The sequence below is a fragment of the Lissotriton helveticus genome, chromosome 3_1 (genome assembly GCF_964261635.1).
Source record: "Lissotriton helveticus chromosome 3_1, aLisHel1.1, whole genome shotgun sequence".
In the NCBI taxonomy this organism is placed as follows: Eukaryota; Metazoa; Chordata; class Amphibia; order Caudata; family Salamandridae; genus Lissotriton; species Lissotriton helveticus.
In genome coordinates, this window is record NC_136061.1 from 1,655,194,384 (window position 1) to 1,655,214,348 (window position 19,965).

The following is a 19,965-nucleotide window of genomic DNA, read 5'->3' on the forward strand; positions in this document are numbered from 1 at the left end:
CATATTGGAGCCTGTGTGGGCCTTATTTTCTGGGAGGACCTACAGAGAGACAAGACTTGCATTCGGCGGTCTATTCCTCAAACCTGTGAGCCACCCATCGGGCCTGAATGCAGGTTAGGCCTGCATGAAGCCACCCGGCCAACATCTGCTGTTGATACAAGCCTATCCTTCTCCTTTCCCACCTCTATTTGATAAAGCTTTAAGATATGCATTAACATGGTCTATTCGTGATATGTGATGCGATTTATCATAGTATGTTTTTTCCAAGGCTGCTGAGCTATATTTAAGGCTCTTCTTACCTTGAACTATCCTAATATCTGTGACACTGTTTTGAATAATTCGGCCTGCTGCCACACCTTTCATCCACCCACCTACTGGAAAAATGTTCTGCCAATTGCAGAAGTCGGCGGACTGACTGGCTAGCTGCTGACGGGTCCATCCCACTGCAAGGCCCTGTGTAGTGTAGACACCATCCTCACTTCACCTTCGCTCCACAACATTATCATCAGCCTTATCATCATTATCATCATTATCAACATACTAAATTAAATATAATACATCAATTATAGCAGTGCAAGACGCTTGCTCATTTACAAAGTTACAAATATGCACATTTATGAGAATATCATTTATCCCCATAGGTCCGAAAATGTAATTTTTAACTACGGTGCCACGCTGAGCTGACAGGCACTTCAAACTACAACCCCGGACCGCCTCAAAATTGTGGAATATATTAAATTATGTTCTCAGGAAGGTTGCAGAAGATGCGACAAATAGCAGCCTATGGGTAGTGTTGACTGAAAGGCACATATCAAAAATTCGATTTGGACTTCTCTCTTTACAAAGTGTTGAGGTATGAACGTGCAATGTTTGATATCAGGAGCTAATGACTGAATAGAATTAACTACCCCTAATTGATGAGGACAATCCGAGCGTCTTAAGTTAATGGGTCCTCTGATATTCACAGCAGATGGCAGATACAAGACCTTGTTGGACAAAGAGCAGGACGAGATGGCAGAGGTTGTCAATTTCCATCTTCCTTTTGAATGAAAGGTATAAATGGTTCCTGTTGTTATGCACTTTATGCACTAGAGAATTCTTTGCAGACTTTCTGGCTACATAAATCTGCAAAAAAGCTGTTGTTTTTTCTTTTACACATATGTGGAATGCCTTTGTTCTTTTTGGAGGTCACCCCTAATATCTGTGCAAGCTGTTTTTCATTTAAGAGAGCTTTGCACCAGGGAGAAAACCAACCACTACTTTTCTTTTACCCATAACACCTCTGTAATAATTGTTTGTACTGAAACCAAATATTACGCCCTTGTGCTGCATCAGTTTACTATAAACGTGAGACTGTCACGAGTGGCAAATATAATAGGACTCACTGGATAGCTTTACCCAATGTCACAGGAGGATATATATTTTTATTTTAACTTTTTAAAACTGTGTTCACAAACAGTAGTGGGGAAGAACAATTCAGGAAATCCCTGTTATAGCTGTCAAAAAGCCACCTGCAGCCTGAATTCTCCTGCTGGAAATGAAATCCCACAACGCTCGGGTGAAAACATCTAGCCTTCTGAACTGGAGCTCCAGAGGTTTGAGGCCTCTGTCTGGTGCTGACAGTCTAAAAGCTGTGGCTTGAAGAGGGGCCTCCGATTCCAAAGTAACCTGCTGGTTTGTGTGGAATATTTCAGATAAAGGGAGTGCTGGAATCTTGACCGAGCTGTAACCAGTTCTGCTGAGTAAACTTTTACTATGCGGACTTGGTCCCTGTGAAAAGTGAATTCTTGTGAAAAGATACCTTTGCAGCTTTTTCTCCAAGCAGAGAGGATTACCAGAGATCTGTACCGAAAATGTAACAAAACTAATACATATCAACTGGTCTTTATCAAAAGTTTAAACTGTATTTCAGACCTGGAGGTAACTCAATACCCAGGCTGACGAGTCTGTCATTAAAGGCAGTTGATTCAAATGAGCTTGTCCTGCTTGGAACTCCTTGACTTGGACTTTCCATGGTAATTGTGAGCTCACAAGAGGTATCCGGATTTGTGGAGCTCAAATCAGATCCGTCCTCCGGATTGGTCCTTCTGAAGATGTTCCGTCACATTATTATTAAGGTTGTCTAACATTCATGATTAAAAAAAGTCTGATGATGCTATTTGGTACGTCGTTGTCCATAATCATTTTCACATCTGATAACCATTAAAGAAAGACTTACGGGACTGGTGTTTCCTAGTAAATTGATGATAAAACCGTGTAAATTGATTGTTTATGAATTGAGAAGATTGCGAAATAAGCAAATGATCTGACGTGTGCCACCTTTGAGATTTTTTCTATGACCCAATTATTTTCAGGCCGAGCTGAAGGCCACTTCAAGCCATTTCAGAGCCTACATTATGTTTGCCCTGATGCATTGGGCCTTATAATTTGAATGTTCTGCTCGGACACCCATGTGAGTCTTTCACTATACTTGTATGTGAGTTAACTTGCAATGATAATGCTAGCTGCTTTTGACAACAGGAAGTACCAGAGAGGTGGATTACATGCATCCACAAGCTCAACACTGCTAGCACCCTGAAAGCTTCATGTTTCATGTACATGATGCATGGTATGATGTTAGGTGCAGATTAGTTCCATGCCTGGCATGCACTTCAACCAGTTGACCCTAAATGGCAGTCGAGGGTCAACTGATTGACGCTTATATGTATGTCTCTCCTGGGAGTTTTGTGTTAGTTCATCTCTCCCTTCCTCCACACATCAGCTGTGTACATCGTTCTATCATTCACTGAGTTCACCAGTCCTGTCCTCCCTTCAGTACTTCCTAGGCCCTTTCCAAACTCTTTCGCCCGACAACTCATGACTGCCATACACAGCAAAGCACTCCAGCTCGTGACTAAGATGTCAGTCAGAGTTTGGATCATAGGAGATGAGAAAATCTTTCCGCTTCCTTGGGTAAGTGAAGTTAGTACAAATGCATAGTGCTTAAGACTTTATTTGGCATTATATTATCCCCTTTGCCTTACAACAGCTGCACATGCTTGATGCACCAAAGAGAAAATGCCCCATGCAAATATTCAGCTTACCAGTCTGTCTGAATGAGGGGTGGGGTCCTAATTTTACTGCCCTCACCTTGCTGATCGCTTCTCTTACCACCTACCTACTGAAGCGAGATAAAACAATACCTGGCCTCTGGTTTTAGAGACATGCATTTTCCAGCTTCCAGTTTGAATACCCTCAAACTGACATCTGGGAGCAAAATTAGTACATTCACTAAAAATAGAAAAATAAATATTCAGGAGTCATAGTTAACATATTAATTAAGATTGGCAAGCCGATATTTTCGGTCAGTAAGAATATTTACTCAAAATAAATTATTGGCTTTGGGGAAAACTGAGCGTATTTAGTGAAAATGACCAACTGATAAGCGAGGACCTATTAGGGGAAAATGAAGAAAAGACAATCTGATGTTTGGGACTACTTTGGTATGTTTTCAGAACACGACATCCTGGAGACAAGATGAGTGCATTTCTGAATTATTGCAAACTGATATTTCAGTGTACCTCATGCTGATTTTGCAGATACTTTTGGTTGGTGTTTTCTCATTATTTATTTGCTGCGAGAGAGCACATTCTTGTTGCTATGATTATTATTTCAGGACTCGTGTGGAGAAATGTAATAATCTACATTAATAATTTGTATGTGCTTGAAGTCTGATGCTAGAATAACATAATGCATATCTCTGTTGGCTGAATCAGCAGGACCTCTGTAATTTACACACACACTCTGCTGCCGAATCCAGTAGGACAATTCTATCCTGGGGCAAATATGTACCAAGACTTAAGATTGTGAGATCTATATAATGGGTAGACTATCCTGTTTTAGGTTTATACCCATAATAACTGCTAAAACCTAACTTAAAGGGAAAGAACATTAATTAGATAAACATATACACACTGATACACACCTGCATAACCACAAAAGAAAATGACATTCAAAGAAAGGAAAGTGAGAGAAAATTAGTAATTTTAATTTCTTCCTGAAGCGGCACACACAATGTAACTTTCTAGGTCTCGCCTGAGCCAGCAAATGTGCTGCTCTGCGAGACATTTACAAAGCATTTTTTATATAACTGGTGGACACTGTGCTCTTCCAACGATTATGCTTTCTGCATTTTGTGCAGGCACTGAAGCTTATTGAACACACATACACAATTTTGAGCCCCATTATGATGAGGGTCGGACGAACATTCGGCCGGCATCGTGTCGGAAACGGGACCGTCCGACAAGGAGTTGGCGGTCCCGCTTCCCTAAGTAGGATGTGACCGCCTTCACTGCGGTCAAAAAGTGCATATTTCCTATTGCGGCATGTGCTGCCGGCTGCTGCACAAGCCACAATAGGAAATATGCACTTTTTAAACATCCGTGCACAGTGTGGCAGGCACCACGCAGTGCTTGCCACACGATGTACGGATGTCTTGGGAAGCACGGCCTCATAGCTGAGGCCGCGGAAGACAGGATCCTTGCTAGGGGCCTCCAAAATCTGTTTCTGGCAGTGGGAAACGTGCATCGTAATCCCCACGGCAGTGCCTGAGCAGGCACTTCCTTCATTCTGGGGATTACGATTCACCCTCTGCCCCGACAGGCTCCTTGAGCCTGCCAGAGATAGAGCGGACTCCTCCAGCGTGCATCGGTCGGACTGCCCATATCATAATAGGGCGGTCGGACCGATGCCTCAGATGTCGGGGCGGAATGCTACCGACGAGCTGTCGGATGGCCTACCGCCCAACATCCTAATGGTGCCCTTTATCAGCAGTCATGACAGCCGGTATTTCATACGTGTATTTTATACTAGATCTAGCATCTTAGTGGCTGATTTACCGACAATTTACAGGTGCTTTTGGCCTAACCTTTAGCAACATTGGCAATGTTATTTTTCTGAAAGTATAACACCTGCCCCCCACTCTACCTAAAACTCGTTTTCTCAACCTAAAAACATCCATCATATTACCACATTGCTACAACCCTTACACTACCCATACTTGAAAATGTGTTTAAGAACTCTATAACATTTTCACATTTTTAGTAGTCCAGCTTCGGATAAAAAAAGAATGAAATCGGCATCGGTGTCAATATTAAGGTATAGCTTCACAACACAGGATAATACATCGATGGAGCTCCACAATGTAACCCCCTCTCTCCGGAAGTCTGCACCCAGCTGTCACTATTAGTCAGCAAAAATATCACCAGCATCTATGTAAACTTCGAGCCCCAACAGGACCCTTTCTCCCTCATTGCCCTCTTGCCCATACCTTCCAACACCCAGAAAACAGACCTGACCACCTGGCCCACCATCCCCATTCAAGAAACCACAACAACCATTCATTTCATATATTCCGGAACACCCTTGGACCCCTGCTCTCACCACATCTTCATCAACGACCTGGACGCCATCAAGCCAGCTCTCACCGTTATCCAGAATGGTTCAATCATCACAGCTAAGTATCTAGATACCTGGAAACACGCCACAGTACTACTCCTTCTCAGGAAACCCTCAACTGACCCAAAGATGCGAGCTAACAACTTGCCTATCCGCCTGCTACCTCTACCTAGTAAAAGTAATGGAAAATATGATAAACAAATACCTATCCACCTACCTAACTCACAACCAACTCCTCGACACCACTCAATCCAGAATCAAGCCCAACCATAGTACAGAGACGACCTGCATCACCACTATTGATGAGATCTGAAGGATCATGGACAGAGGTGACACTGCTGACCTAATCCTACTGGATCTTTCAGCAGCCTTTGACACCGTCTCAAACCCCATCCCTATCCAACGATGGCATGCAGCCACATCTAAGGTCCCACACTTCACTGAATTTTCTCCTTCCTGACAGGCCCCACTCAGTTGGTCATCCTGACCCACTTCACCTCAGACGCTGTCAACCTTGTCTTTGGACTTCTACAAGGATCCTCAGTCAGCCACACTCTGTTCAACGCCTACATGACCTGAGACGCCGGCATCATCCATGCCCAAGGAATAAACATCATATCCTATGCTGATGACACCCAGCTCTCACTCTCCCTCTCTGACAAGAAGCCAAACAACAGTTTCTCCTCCTGCATGACCTAAGTCGCCAAACGGATGGAAACCAAAAGCCTCAAGCTTATCACACACAGGACAGATATGGTAATTTTCTGCTACCTGGTGGCCTGTTGAACGTGGACGCACACCCTTCTCAGCAACCCATGCAAAGAACCTCGGAACAGTCAACTCACCATGACCAGCCAAGTAAATGCAGTTTTTGTCGGGGGCGGAGCTTGCTCGCGACCAAGATGACTGCTTGAGCCTTTAGCTCTGTGACATCACTGATCTATCCGTCCACTATCTGGCAGCCACGCAGCACCCTATGATCGGAACAACAAGGCGTGAGTGTAGGAGTGCGCCAGGATCACAGCGGACGAACTCCGGTCCCTCTCTGACCAAGTACTGAGGAGCTGCGTGCCCTGAACGTCACCCGTCCCGCAGGGCCCGGATTCCCGGACTGCGGTGGGACTGGGCTGCGGAGGTGGGTTCCTGGCGAGCAGCTGAGCGACCGGGCTCAACCCCCAGAGCCTGAGAGCCCAAATATAGCGAAGCGCCTCTGGGGAGCATTCTGTAGGCCGACTGTGGTGCCCTGAGCAGTGAAGGAGATGCGCAGACTCGCAGGGCTGGCCAGCTATTTCGCAGCTGATGACAACAATGGTGCAAGCAAATTGCAGCGGCACGGCTGCTTCTTCAGGCCTATCGGCAAGACGTTTCTGCAGAGCCTGAGGGGTGAGCGGCCGCGATCGGAAACCCTGAAACGGATCCCGATACCTACCCAAAAGGTGAGGAATCTCTTTCTCCCCTGGAACCGCCATTTTGTTTCACGAGCGTGAGTGGAGCTTGGTGCAGCAGAGTTGTGCTGAAGTTGAAGCCGCCGGTGGGAGCTGAGGGAGAGGAAGTAAATACCAGGGGGACACCCCCTCCAACAAAGTGATACCAGCGGTGAACAGTCAGAGGAATGCACCATTGGGGGGGTCGAGGTTAATTTATAGCCCTGGGACAGCTTAGTGCAAATGTGGAACCTACACCTGTGGAGCGAGACTGACGGAACGAAGCGCATCTCAGGGAAGACGGTGCCTTATTCTGTCGCTCCTTCCCTAGATCCCGGAGAATGGTGTCTTGAAGTCACGCTCTGCCGTGCGTGGGGCGGAAGGAGGCGACAGTGTGAATTTAGGCTGGACACTCTGGTTATAAGTAGAGGCTGCGGCCAGAATAGGCGAGGAAGAAACGTTGCCGTCAGTGGGGGCCTGGCCTGGTAGCACGTTGCTAGCCACACTGGACCAAGGAGCTTCCCTGTGCACTACAACAAGGACCTAGTGGCTGGTGTGGGAGGCGGGGCATTGGACACCGGTAGCTCTCTGCAAGGGACATCGCCCCAAAAGAAGCCTGATAACAACGCGGACTGGGGTGGCTGGTAGTCCCCTTGAACTCCGGTTGACATCCGAAGTCTGGAGCCCAGGGGCTGGTTGTGGAGTCCTGCCTGGAAGTGCCTACTGAGAATCACCATGGGTAGAGTTGACAGGGCTCAGCCCAAGCTCTCCTTCGAGCAGAAGAGGTCGAAATCACATGACGCCTCCACGGATGGGGCGGACAGGACACAGGCCCCCCTTCGAGCCTGAAGACCTCAGCCCAGATATTCGGGGGATGTTAGTGGCCATGGAAAAATTCTTGCACAGCGGAATCGCCTCTCTGGGCACAAAGATGGACGCCCTCTCCTACCAGATGGACAGGATGGTGGAGCGGATAGATAAACATGCAGAACGCTTAGATATGTCAGAGTGCAGACTGACAGGTGGAAGAGGCGCACACTATGTTGGATACAGAACATAAGCAACTGAGGAGAGTCTTGCGCATTCTACAGGATAAAACGAAAGACTTAGAAGACCGTTCACGTCGCTGTAACCTCAGAATCACCGGACTACCGGAGTCCACCCCGACTGGGAACATGGAGCACTTTATAGAATAATTGTTGGTGGCGCTGTTGGGGGAGGGGGTCTTCTCCGCCATGTTTGTGGTGGAGAGAGCGCACCGCTCCTTGGGACTGCGCCGTCCCCCGGGGGCGCCGCCGAGGCCGATCATCGCAAAATTGCTCAACTACTGGGACAGAGACACAGCTCTGAGAATGGCGAGAGAAAAACAGTCCTTGCTCTACGAAGGGTCAGAGATTTCACTATTACCAGACTTTACTATTCGAGTCCAGGAGGCACGTCGCTAGTTTGTCCCCATGAAAAAGCAACTGCGAGACATGAACATAGACTATGCCATGCTGTATACGGCAAAGCTCAGAGTCAACAGACAGGGCCAATCCCACATCTTTACAGACCCAAAGATCCTGCAGAAGGCTCTGAAAGATTGGTCTAAGGATCGACGTCACACCCCGGAGCGTCAGATGCTGGGCGAAGCAGCGGGGGGTTCTCTAGAGGAACAAGACTAGCGACGACGGAGAGTAGTTGGCCGATAAGTATTGACATATGGTTTGAAAGAAACAGGGAAGTGGAGGCATTATTAATGGTCACAGGGATATGGACTATTTGCTGTACCTACCTACACTGAACTATCAAGAGGGGGGTGGGACCCAGGTCCAGCCAGAGATGCAATACGGAACAGTTGAGGGGCCTGTAGGACAAGATTTGGGGAGAAGGCAATGGCCGTTTGGAGCGGGGGTGCGGATCGAATGTAGCTATTCCAAAATCTCTGCTGCTGATTAACCTTGCAGCTTGGAACGACTGGAATTGGGGTAGGGAAAGACAACTGCATAACTGGTACTATCAGAGGGTTGAAAGCCTGAGTAAGATGAGTCTGTGGGGCTGTATATTTCTATACTAACGATGCACGGGGAGGGACTGGCTAATATAGTGTTTTTGTTACCTTTTTTCTCATTGTTATCGCAGTATAGCGAGCAACATCCGCCCATGAGTGCATCACACAAGGGGGTGGGTATTTGATTTGTAGAGGGGAGGTTATCAGGGTTCCTAGGGGATTAGGCACGACTGCGTTGGGGGAGGTCTGTTGTGGGCGGGGGGGAGGATGAAAGAAGGGGATGGTTTCGATGTTTCAGTTATTTGAAGTATTACGTCTGTATGACCAGAAAGAGTCTATCATCCATTTCTTTAACAGGTCAGGATATACGATGTGTTACACTGCATGAGACGCCGGGGGAGGGAGAGACTAACACATTAGAGACCCTGGGTTCTCTGCACGCGCTTATTTGGAATGTAAGGGGGCTTAATGACCATCGTAAGTTGCGCAAGGTACTGAACTATTTACTTAGGCAACATATCGACATAGCCCTGATAGAGGAGACACATCTGCCATTGAACAGCGCATTGTTGCGCAGTAGGAAACTAATAGACAACACCTCCATTTCAGGTTTCACCACGCATGCCAGAGGGGTGCTAACATAGGTAACCTCAGGTCGGCCTTAACAATGGTCCAATTGGAATCCGACATAGATGGCCGATTTGTGATCTTCAGATGTCAAGGGAAGGGAGATGATATCATTGTAGTCAATGTCTATGGCCCAAATTTTGATTGCTCTGAGTTTTATAATACCCTAGCTAGCATTGTCTATAAGTACCCAGACGTACAGTATCTTTGGGGTGGAGATTTGAATCTCAATAGGAACCCAAATTTGGATAGATCGGGGGGTCACCAAGACGGCCATCCGCCGTGACCAGGGCACTTGATAGTGCTATGCTAGGCATGGATCTTTGCGATGTATGGCGATCCAGATATCCAGATAAAAGAGGTTATACACATTACTCGTCTTATCATAATTTACACACCCGTATTGATTATTGGCTGATTTCCTCATCACTCCTGGGACATATTTGGGAATGCCTAGTGCTCCCTCGTACACTATCTGACCATTCTCCCATCCTACTGGTCCTTAATACCCACAAGAAAACTGTTCCGCCATTTACTTGGCAGTTTCCACCATATTCATTACTGAACCCTGTCTTTAAAGAAGATTTGATTGAAGCTATTGAAACTTTTTTCAACATCAATGTAGGGTCAGTGGAGAACTTTCTGGTTGTCTGGGAAGCCTTCAAGGTTTACATCCGAGGCATAGCTATGGGAAAACACTTCGGGGTCTTACACTCTATCCGACAACAACTGGCCGACCTAGAGTGAAAACTGAGTACTCTGGAACTCCACCAATAGACAAGTAATGATGAGGCACTATCACAGGAAATTAAAGAGCTACTAGGTGAATATCAAGTTGCGGCTGATAGTGAAATCAAGAATCTCGGGAAATATGCCACGGCATGTGAATATGGGGAAGGGGACAGGCCGAGTTCTGTATTAGCTCGGATATTGAAGGCTAAAAGCGGCAGAACGCAGGTTACGGAGCTCAAGTCAGCAGAGGGTGAGATACTAACAGATGAGGCGGCTATAGCGGATTGGTTCAAGCAATTTTATGCAGAACTGTACATGGCGTGCATGTCCGGCATAGAAGAAAAGATCCTCACCTAGCTTGAGCATATTAAGTTACCATTTCTCACTAACACCCACCGAGAGTTCCTTATGCGACCCATAGATAAAGAGGAAATTTTAGCCGCCCTGGCTGGTATGAAAGCCACGAGCACTCCGGGGGCAGACGGCTTCACTGTAGGCTTTTATAAAAGCTTTCTCAAACTATTGCTCTCTCATCTCTCGGCGCTTTTTGATGATATGTGCATGTCAGGTTCAAAGCCACCAACGATGAGAGAGGTGATAATAGTTGACATTCCTAAACCAGGAAAACCCTTAGACGAATGTGGGTCCTATCGCCCGCTCTCTCTGCTTAACGTGGACACCAAGTTATTTGCTAAGATATTGCTAATTGGTTAAGTCCCTCTGGCTCCATTATTAATTGCTCCAGAACAGGCCAGGTTTATTTCGTATGGGAGCCTTACATACAATCTCCGCACGGTATTCGGTACCATTCAGCATACCAACCCAGAATCGAAGGCAGTTGCGGTCTTTCTCGATATGGAGAAGGCTTTTGACCGGTCTCTGCCTGACGCCACTGGCCACATGAGACTACTCCCTTGCCTTAGTGAGCTATACCATTATATACCTGTTACCATCATAGTGGCATCTCAGATGACTGATTTTCAGTTCCTCTATCGCCTGTCCACGCAGTAACTGACGGAAGTAACGACTAGCTGGCTCTCACGGTGGACATGGACTATTGCACATACGATACGGATGCCAGGGACACATTGATACACCTAAAATAACAAAAAAATCCACAGGCCTGTTTACTTAACGTGCTGTGTATTATGAGATGTCTGCATGTTCTTAATATATTACGCCGCCGGACCCCAGGGTTGCCGGCTGAATGGCTGTGTCATCTCGCCAGTATTACATTTGATTGCCATCCTTTGCTGCCGGCCCCTGAGGGTTGTAGGCTATAAGCTGTGTGACAGATGTCTTTAAATATAAAAAAAAAATGGAGAAGGCTTCCGACTCTGTCGAATGGCCCTTCATGCGACAGGTCCTAGGATGGGATTGGGTCCAGTCTTTCTCCAGCTGATAGGGGTTCTTGATAATTCGCTCAAGGCACGTATCAGAATAGGTGATTTAGTGTCAGACTCTATTACGATTTCCAGAGGGACAAGGCAGGGCTGCCCGCTGTCCCCTATCTTATATGCCTTGGTAGCTGACCTACTGGTGTGTGCACTGAGGGAGTACCATAGTCAAAGAGGTGTCTGCTTCCCAAATTATAAGATCATTGTGTCTACCTACGCGGACAACACATTATTGTACGTGCACGAGCCGGAAAACAATCTTTCCTCCGCCCTGAGAGAGGTGGTACACTTTGGGGCACTGTTGGGCCTTCGTGTTAACTGGAAAAAATCCATAATTTTCCCGATCACCCCAGCCATGGTACCTTTTGAAGCGGACTACCCGCTACAGTGAACGACGGAAGGGATCTGATACCTCGGTATACGTTTACATACGGATTAGGAAATTGTTTTTAGAGAGAACCACGGCACTGCGGTCAGCAGGCTGGAGGATAATGTGGAGACTTGGATTAGGTTACCACTGTCTCTCCTTGGCAGAATCTCTATCACGAAGATGGTGGTTCTGCCACGATTTCTGTTTCTCTTCATGAACATGCCCATTGTTCTGCCTTGTTCTTTTTTTCAGAGAGTCAACACTTTACTGGTAAAATTGGCCTGGACGGGCAAACAAGCGAGGGTGAGCTGGCGGATACCGACTTTACCATACCATTTGGGGGGCTGGACACACCAGATTAAATTTGTATTACAGAGCCGCGCAGGGCGCCCAGGCATATTATTGGATACATGGCTCGTCTGATATTCCATTTCTCCGCATAGAAAAACTTTTTGCTGCTCCACTTCCCCTGCCGGCCACGGTATTTGACCCTGTAGACCGCAGGACCGTAATAATGGACTCTCTTAATTCGACTCGACACGCATGGCATAACATCTTACATTTGCAAGCGGGGGCGCTGCTAAACTCCCCCGATATGCCCATAGATTGGACTCTCTGGTTGGCCCTGTGTTGGGATAAATGGGGTTATATGTGCATATCGTGGAGTAGCGTGGCTCACTGGTTAGAGGCGGCAGGCCCGAGAGCAGAAGTCGGCCCGGGACCAGGGTTCAATTCCCGACGCGGCAGGGTCGTGGACCTTGGTCAGCGGACTCGATAATTCTCGCTTCAGTGCTTACTCTAATCAGGGGTTCCACTCGGCAACTCTGGGCATTAGCTTGCCTAATCTCCACAACGGCTCCACCAATTCCGGGGATGCCTGGCTCCACCTTGGGGACTCCCAGCAAGGGACCATCCCACAGGGAAAGCCCGGACGGGTTCCCCAGAGTTATACAGCGCCAGGAGACCTATGGATGGGTAGCAGTGCGCTTTACAAGCTCAAAAACATTTACATTTACATTTACATTGCAATCGTTTAATATTTTGACAACAGAGGATCTATTTCTAGACGGCACTGTTAAATCCTGGGAAGAGATAGAAGAACCGGAGATATCTAGCAACATGCTACAGCGGTTTCAATTCCATAGTGAGAAGGGCGCTTTGCGATATCTTAGGAGATGAGTTACAGGAGCCCCCTGAGGTATCAGAACTGTCTTACATAATCAGAGCTAAGTCGTCCTGCAAAATGGTCACTAACATATACAGACTTGGATTGGTCTGGCAACGGGATTTGCAACAGACCATAGACGACGACATATGGACATATTGTTGCACTAGTACCCGGCATATTTCCTTGAACGGCAGGCATAGACTGATTCACTTCAAGTTTATTAACAGAGTGTATTATACACCAGAAAGACTACACAGATATGGGTTACGAGAGACCCCGGCCTGTGACAGATGCAAAACTCTATCTGCGGATTTTATACATTTAGCATGGCAGTGTCCAGGGGTGTATGCATATTGGGAATACATTTTTCAGGAATTGGGGAAAATAGTAGATACGGAGCTAGCCCCAGATTCGATCCTGGCTCTTTTGGGATATACCAAACAATTACCTAGAGCAGTGCGTAGATTAGTGGATATGGGTCTGCTCATGGCAAAACATTGAGTTGCAATGTGCTGGTTGAGGGGCCCTTTAACTACAATAACACAATGGTCACACAACATGCTTTACTGCATCACACAAACCGAGAACTACAGCTAATTGCTCCCTCCCAGGAGTAGGCCCAAGAACTTCTGGGGGCTTTACACGACTTACTTGTCTACCAAAAACTCAGACGATGGAATTGTGACTCCTATGGACCCTAACGGCAATATGCGTGACACAACCACTTAGTCAGAGGTAAGCAGCACGACTCGGATGCTATCATCTCGGGAGACGTGTTGAGACAGCCCCTTCCCGCTAGGGGATAAAGTATCTTCAGAATGCAGGGAACATGGGTCTAGTGACCACATAATTGATAGGCAAAACACCCCCGCCGAAAATGGACATCCAAACGACCGCCCATGGCAGCAAGTATAACTGGTCAATGTTTTATAGACCACTGTTGAGCAGTGTTGGTTTATATGGTTTTGTTTTATTTGGTAATCTTCTTGCAAAAAATGTGTCATCTAATTATTGGCTCACAATCGCTGCCTGCCCTCTGGGTTGTTGGCTTATTAGCTGTGTTTAACTATAAATAATGTCATGCTGCCGGCCCCAGGGTTGGAGGCAATTGGCTGGGTTTGATTGAGATGTATGCAATAAAAAATATATTTTCTTTAACTGCAGTTTTTGTCTCCTGCTTTCACATGTTCAAGATGCTAAAAAAAACTTCAAATGGCTCCCCACAAACACTAGCAGAACTGTCACCTACACCCTATTCACCAACAAGTTGGACTATGGTAACGAACTGTATGCTGGAATCAATGCCCAACTGACCAGTTGATACAAAATTCCACTGGCTCCAAATCCACAAACAAACACTCTTCAAACTCCTCACACACACACACACAAACATATGAAGCCTTAGATGACATTGTCCCTACAAATTTCAACAACCACATAAACTTCCACAAAACTACTAGACACTGCTGCTCCACTGGACTCCTACTCTCACGCACTCCCCTGCAATTCTAGAACCAGGTCAGCGGTTGTGCATTCTCCTACCTTGCTCCTAAAGCCTGGAAAGCCCTCCTCCTGCACATCAACGCCTCCTCCTGAGTTCTGAATTTTGCAAGAAACTGAAGACCACGTTCAACGCATACAGCTCCAGCTTCAGACCCAGTATACCCTCAGGGCTGTGTTGTGTGCTATTCAAATTATTATAACATGACATGACTGCTTAGATTCCCTGATTCTAACAGCACTCCATGGGCGAAATTTGCGAATTCGCGGTCAGCGAAATTTACGAATTCGCGGTCAGCGAATTCGCGCGAAATGGCAAAAAAAATCCACGAGTTCGCGAATTTTCCCGGGAACTCGTGGATTTTTTTGCCAGTTGCACAAATATGTGACCACGAGTGTCTGGTTCATCACTGCCACCCTCTAGTGTGTGGTGGACAGGGCTAAATGGGTGGGGCTTCTATGCGAGTTCACATGCATCTTGTTTATAAAGGGCAGAGACCGAGCAGAGCAGCAGATGAGGAGAAAGCAGCCTCCTGGTCACAGGAGCTACACGGGGATGGCGCTCGGGAAACTCATGGATGCAAAAATAAGTTTGGCACAGGACCCCAGAATCCTTCAGATGTCCAAGATAGCTCTGCTGCGTGTGTTGGTACAAAGCCACCACTGCCACCCTTTGGTTCACCACTGCACCTTCTGGTTCATCACAACACCCTCTGGTTCACCACTGCCACCCTCTGGTTCACCACTGTCATCCACTGGTTCACCACTGCCACCCTCTGGTTCATCACTGCCACCCTCTGGTTCACCCCTGCCACCCTCTGGTTCACCACTGCCACCCTCTGGTTTACCACTGTCACCCTCTGGTTCACCACTGCCACCCTCTGGTTCATCACTGCCACCCTCTGGTTCATCACAGCACCCTCTGGTTCATCACAGCACCCTCTGGTTCACCACTGCCACCCTCTGGTTCACCACTGTCATCCACTGGTTCACCACTGCCACCCTCTGGTTCATCACTGCCACCCTCTGGTTCATCACTGCCACCCTCTGGTTCACGACTGCACCTTCTGGTTCATCACAGCACCCTCGGGTTCATCACTGCCACCCTCTGGTTCATCACAGCACCCTCTGGTTCACCACTGCCACACTCTGGTTCACCACTGCCACCCTCTGGTTCATCACTGCCACTCTCTGGTTCATCACTGCCACCCTCTTGTTCACCACTGCCACCCTCTGGTTCATCACTGCCACCCTCTGGTTCACCACTGCCACCCTCTGGTTCATCACTGACACCCTCTGGTTCACCACTGCCACCCTCTGGTTCACCACTGTCACTCTCTGGTTCATCACTGCCACCCTCTGGTTCATCACAGCACCCTCTGGTTCATCACAGCACCCTCTGGTACATTACAGCACCCTCTGGTTCACCACTGCCACTCTCTGGTTCACCACTGCCACCCTCTGGTTTACCACTGCCCCTTCTGGTTCATCACAGCACCCTTTGTTTCATCACTGCCACCCTCTGGTTCATCACAGCACCCTCTGGTTCACCACTGCCAACCCCTGGTTCACCACTGCCACCCTATGGTTCATCACTGACACCCTCTGGTTCATAACTGCCACCCTCTGGTTCACCACTGCCACCCTCTGGTTCATCACTGCCACCCTCTGGTTCACCACTGCCACCCTCTGGTTCACCACTGCACCTTCTGGTTCATCACAGCACCCTCGGGTTCATCACTGCCACCCTCTGGTTCATCACAGCACCCTCTGGTTCACCACTGTCACCCTCTGGTTCACCACTGCCACTCTCTGGTTCATCACAGCACCCTCTGGTTCACCACTGTCACCCACTGGTTCACCACTGCCACCCTCTGGTTCATCACTTCCACCCTCTGGCTCATCACAGCACCCTCTGGTTCACCACTGCCACCCTCTGGTTCATCACTGCCACCCTCTGGTTCACCACTGCCACCCTCTGGTTCATTACTGCCACCCTCTGGTTTACCACTGCCACCCTCTGGTTCATCACTGCCACCCTCTGGTTCACCACTGCCACCCTCTGGTTCATCACTGACACCCTCTGGTTCACCACTGCCACCCTCTGGTTCACCACTGTCACTCTCTGGTTCATCACTGCCACCCTCTGGTTCATCACAGCACCCTCTGGTTCATCACATCACCTTCTGGTACATCACAGCACCCTCTGGTTCACCACTGCCACTCTCTGGTTCACCACTGCCACCCTCTGGTTTACCACTGCACCTTCTGGTTCATCACAGCACCCTCGGGTTCATCACTGCCACCCTCTGGTTCATCACAGCACCCTCTGGTTCACCACTGCCACCCTCTGGTTCACCACTGCCACCCTATGGTTCATCACTGACACCCTCTGGTTCATAACTGCCACCCTCTGGTTCACCACTGCCACCCTCTGGTTCATCACTGCCACCCTCTGGTTCACCACTGCCACCCTCTGGTTCACCACTGCACCTTCTGGTTCATCACAGCACCCTCGGGTTCATCACTGACACCCTCTGGTTCATCACAGCACCCTCTGGTTCACCACTGCCACCCTCTGGTTCACCACTGCCACCCTCTGGTTCATCACTGCCACCCTCTGGTTCATCACTGCCACCCTCTGGTTCACCACTGCCACCCTCTGGTTCATCACTCCCACCCTCTGGTTCACCACTGCCACCCTCTGGTTCATTACTGCCACCCTCTGGTTCACCACTGCCACCCTCTGGTTCACCACTGCCACCCTCTGGTTCACCACTGTCACTCTCTGGTTCACCACTGTCACTCTCTGGTTCATCACTGCCACCCTCTGGTTCATCTCAGCACCCTCTGGTTCATCACAGCACCCTCTGGTACATCACAGCACCCTCTGGTTCACCACTGCCACCCTCTGGTTCACCACTGCCACCCTTTGGTTTACCACTGTCACCCTCTGGTTCACCACTGCCAACCTCTGGTTCATCACTGCCACTCTCTGGTTCATCACATCACCCTCTGGTTCACCACTGTCACCCTCTGGTTCATCACTGCCACCCTCTGGTTCATCACTGAGACCCTCTGGTTCACCACTGCACCTTCTGGTTCATCACAGCACCCTCAGGTTCATCACTGCCACCCTCTGGTTAATCACAGCACCCTCTGGTTCACCACTGCCACCCTCTGGTTCACCACTGCCACCCTCTGGTTCACCACTGCCACCCTCTGGTTCATCCCTGCCACCCTCAGGTTCACCACTGCCACCCTCTGGTTCATCACTGCCACCCTCTGGTTCACCACTGCCACCCTCTGGTTCACCACTGCCACTCTCTGGTTCATCACAGCACCCTCTGGTTCACCACTGTCACCCACTGGTTCACCACTGCCACCCTCTGGTTCATCACTGCCACCCTCTGGTTCACCACTGCCACCCTCTGGTTCATCACTGCCACCCTCTGGTTCACCACTGCCACCCTCTGGTTCATCACTGCCACCCTCTGGTTCACTACTGCCACCCTCTGGTTGACCACTGCCACCCTCTGGTTCATCACAGCACCCTCTGGTTCACCACTGTGGATTATGGGGAGAAAGCACACCTGCCCAGCCTCGACCGAGACAAATTAATTTGGGGCTGGTTAATGTGTTACTGAATTTGAGCTTCAAGTCCAGCACCTGCTTCCTGTTGCGGTTTAATTTTTGTGACAGGAGCATTGTGCCATACTTGTAACTATTCTCTGACCCTGCTTCGAGGGTCAGAGCGGGGCCAGAGAATAGTTGCAAGTAGGCAACGAACTCTGGAGGTGCTGCTCAGGAAGCACTTACAGGGTTACAGCAGGTGCCCAAGTTGAAGTGAATTTCTTTGTAACCATTTTGTAAATGTTTACAAAGAAATTAGCTTCAACTTGGGCAGCTGCTGTAACCCATTAAGTGCTTCATGTACTTCAGTTTTGCAAAATCTGTTCCGCTCGCGATTTCGTGTAATTTTCTGCAATTTCGCGAGATTTGCGGATCATGAAATTGCAGAAAATCCGCAAATTCCGCGAGTGGAACGAATTTCCGCCCATAGTAAATTCAATGACTACTTTAGCAGCTACAAAGATATCAAAATATGTAGATAGGGTACAGGAAAAATAGATCATTTAACACATAATTAATCTTTATTTCTTAAAAATAAAAATAGACACAAATCCTATAATGCGAACAAGACCGAGAGGATGTCAGAGCTCTTCTAAAAGAAACAGTTACAACACATACGCAAATCAGTTTTGTGACATTATGACAGCTATGGTCCAGTTTTGTTACATTCCATGTTACAGTTCCCATTAGAGTCTGTTGGGACAGGAAGTTCCCCTGTACAATGTACAGGTGGGTTTCCCTACCTTGAGTTCCCGACTGTACATAGTATATTTATTATTATAATTTTTTTTTTTATGTTTAAGGGTTGCAACACAAACATTTAAGGATGGGATGCAAGGGATATAGGGATATTGGGTGGGGAAGTGTATTAATAATCAGGTATTAAATGTAATACCTGAGTATTAATGACCACACATTTAAATATAGGATATGTGGTTTTGTAATTAATTAATAAAAATATTTATAAGGCCTGCAACACCAACCTTTTTGTTGGTCTGCAAGAGCTATAAGTGTATTGGATGGAGAAATGTATTAATACTCGGGTATTCATTTTAATAATAATAATGTTTAAACATTAATATATAGGATATTTAATAATAATATTTAGCTCAAACATTTTAAGGCTACAACACAAACCTTTAGGGATGGGGTGCAACTGATAGAGCATTAAAGTTTAAACATTAATATGCTACACATTTATTATTATACTTAATTATAATATGAGTAGAATTAACTTGTAAAGTATGTAAAATGTTGAATCAAAATAAAGCAACATTCTAAATCCATTTACAAATATTAAAACATTTGTTATAATTTTATTGTCAAGGATAAATAAACAGAATAGGTTAATAATTACAATATTTATGAAAATACTTTTTAAAAATCTGAAACAATTTAAAAAACAGTAAAAGACAACTTATTTTGTAAAAGTATAATATATTTTTTACATAGTGCATAACATATTGTTTTATAACTTTGAAAGTATTTTCCCACAATTTCCCATTGAGCTCAAAGTGAAAAAATATCCTTTTTTTCTTTTTAATTTCATACGCAGTTTTGTGTCTGTATATAAAGTTGGTGAAGGGTCGCGGTCAAATTCGGCTGCAAGGAAGATCTGCTTCAGGTAAGAAAATTTGACGTTACTTTTTAAAACATTGGTGGCTTAGTTTCTTGTAAGGAGAGATGGG

General features: G+C 47.1%; 1 long non-coding RNA gene across 2 annotated transcripts in view; it reads left to right on the forward strand.

Annotated features, from left to right (window-relative positions):
- The window catches only part of LOC144823696 (uncharacterized), a 50,171-nt gene that overhangs the window by 25,191 nt on the left and 5,015 nt on the right, over positions 1 to 19,965 (forward strand). For both annotated transcript variants that reach the window (XR_013608832.1, XR_013608831.1), the window contains exon 3: positions 19,833 to 19,901. This is a non-coding gene — a long non-coding RNA (uncharacterized LOC144823696). The remainder of the gene's footprint in view (positions 1 to 19,832; positions 19,902 to 19,965) is intronic.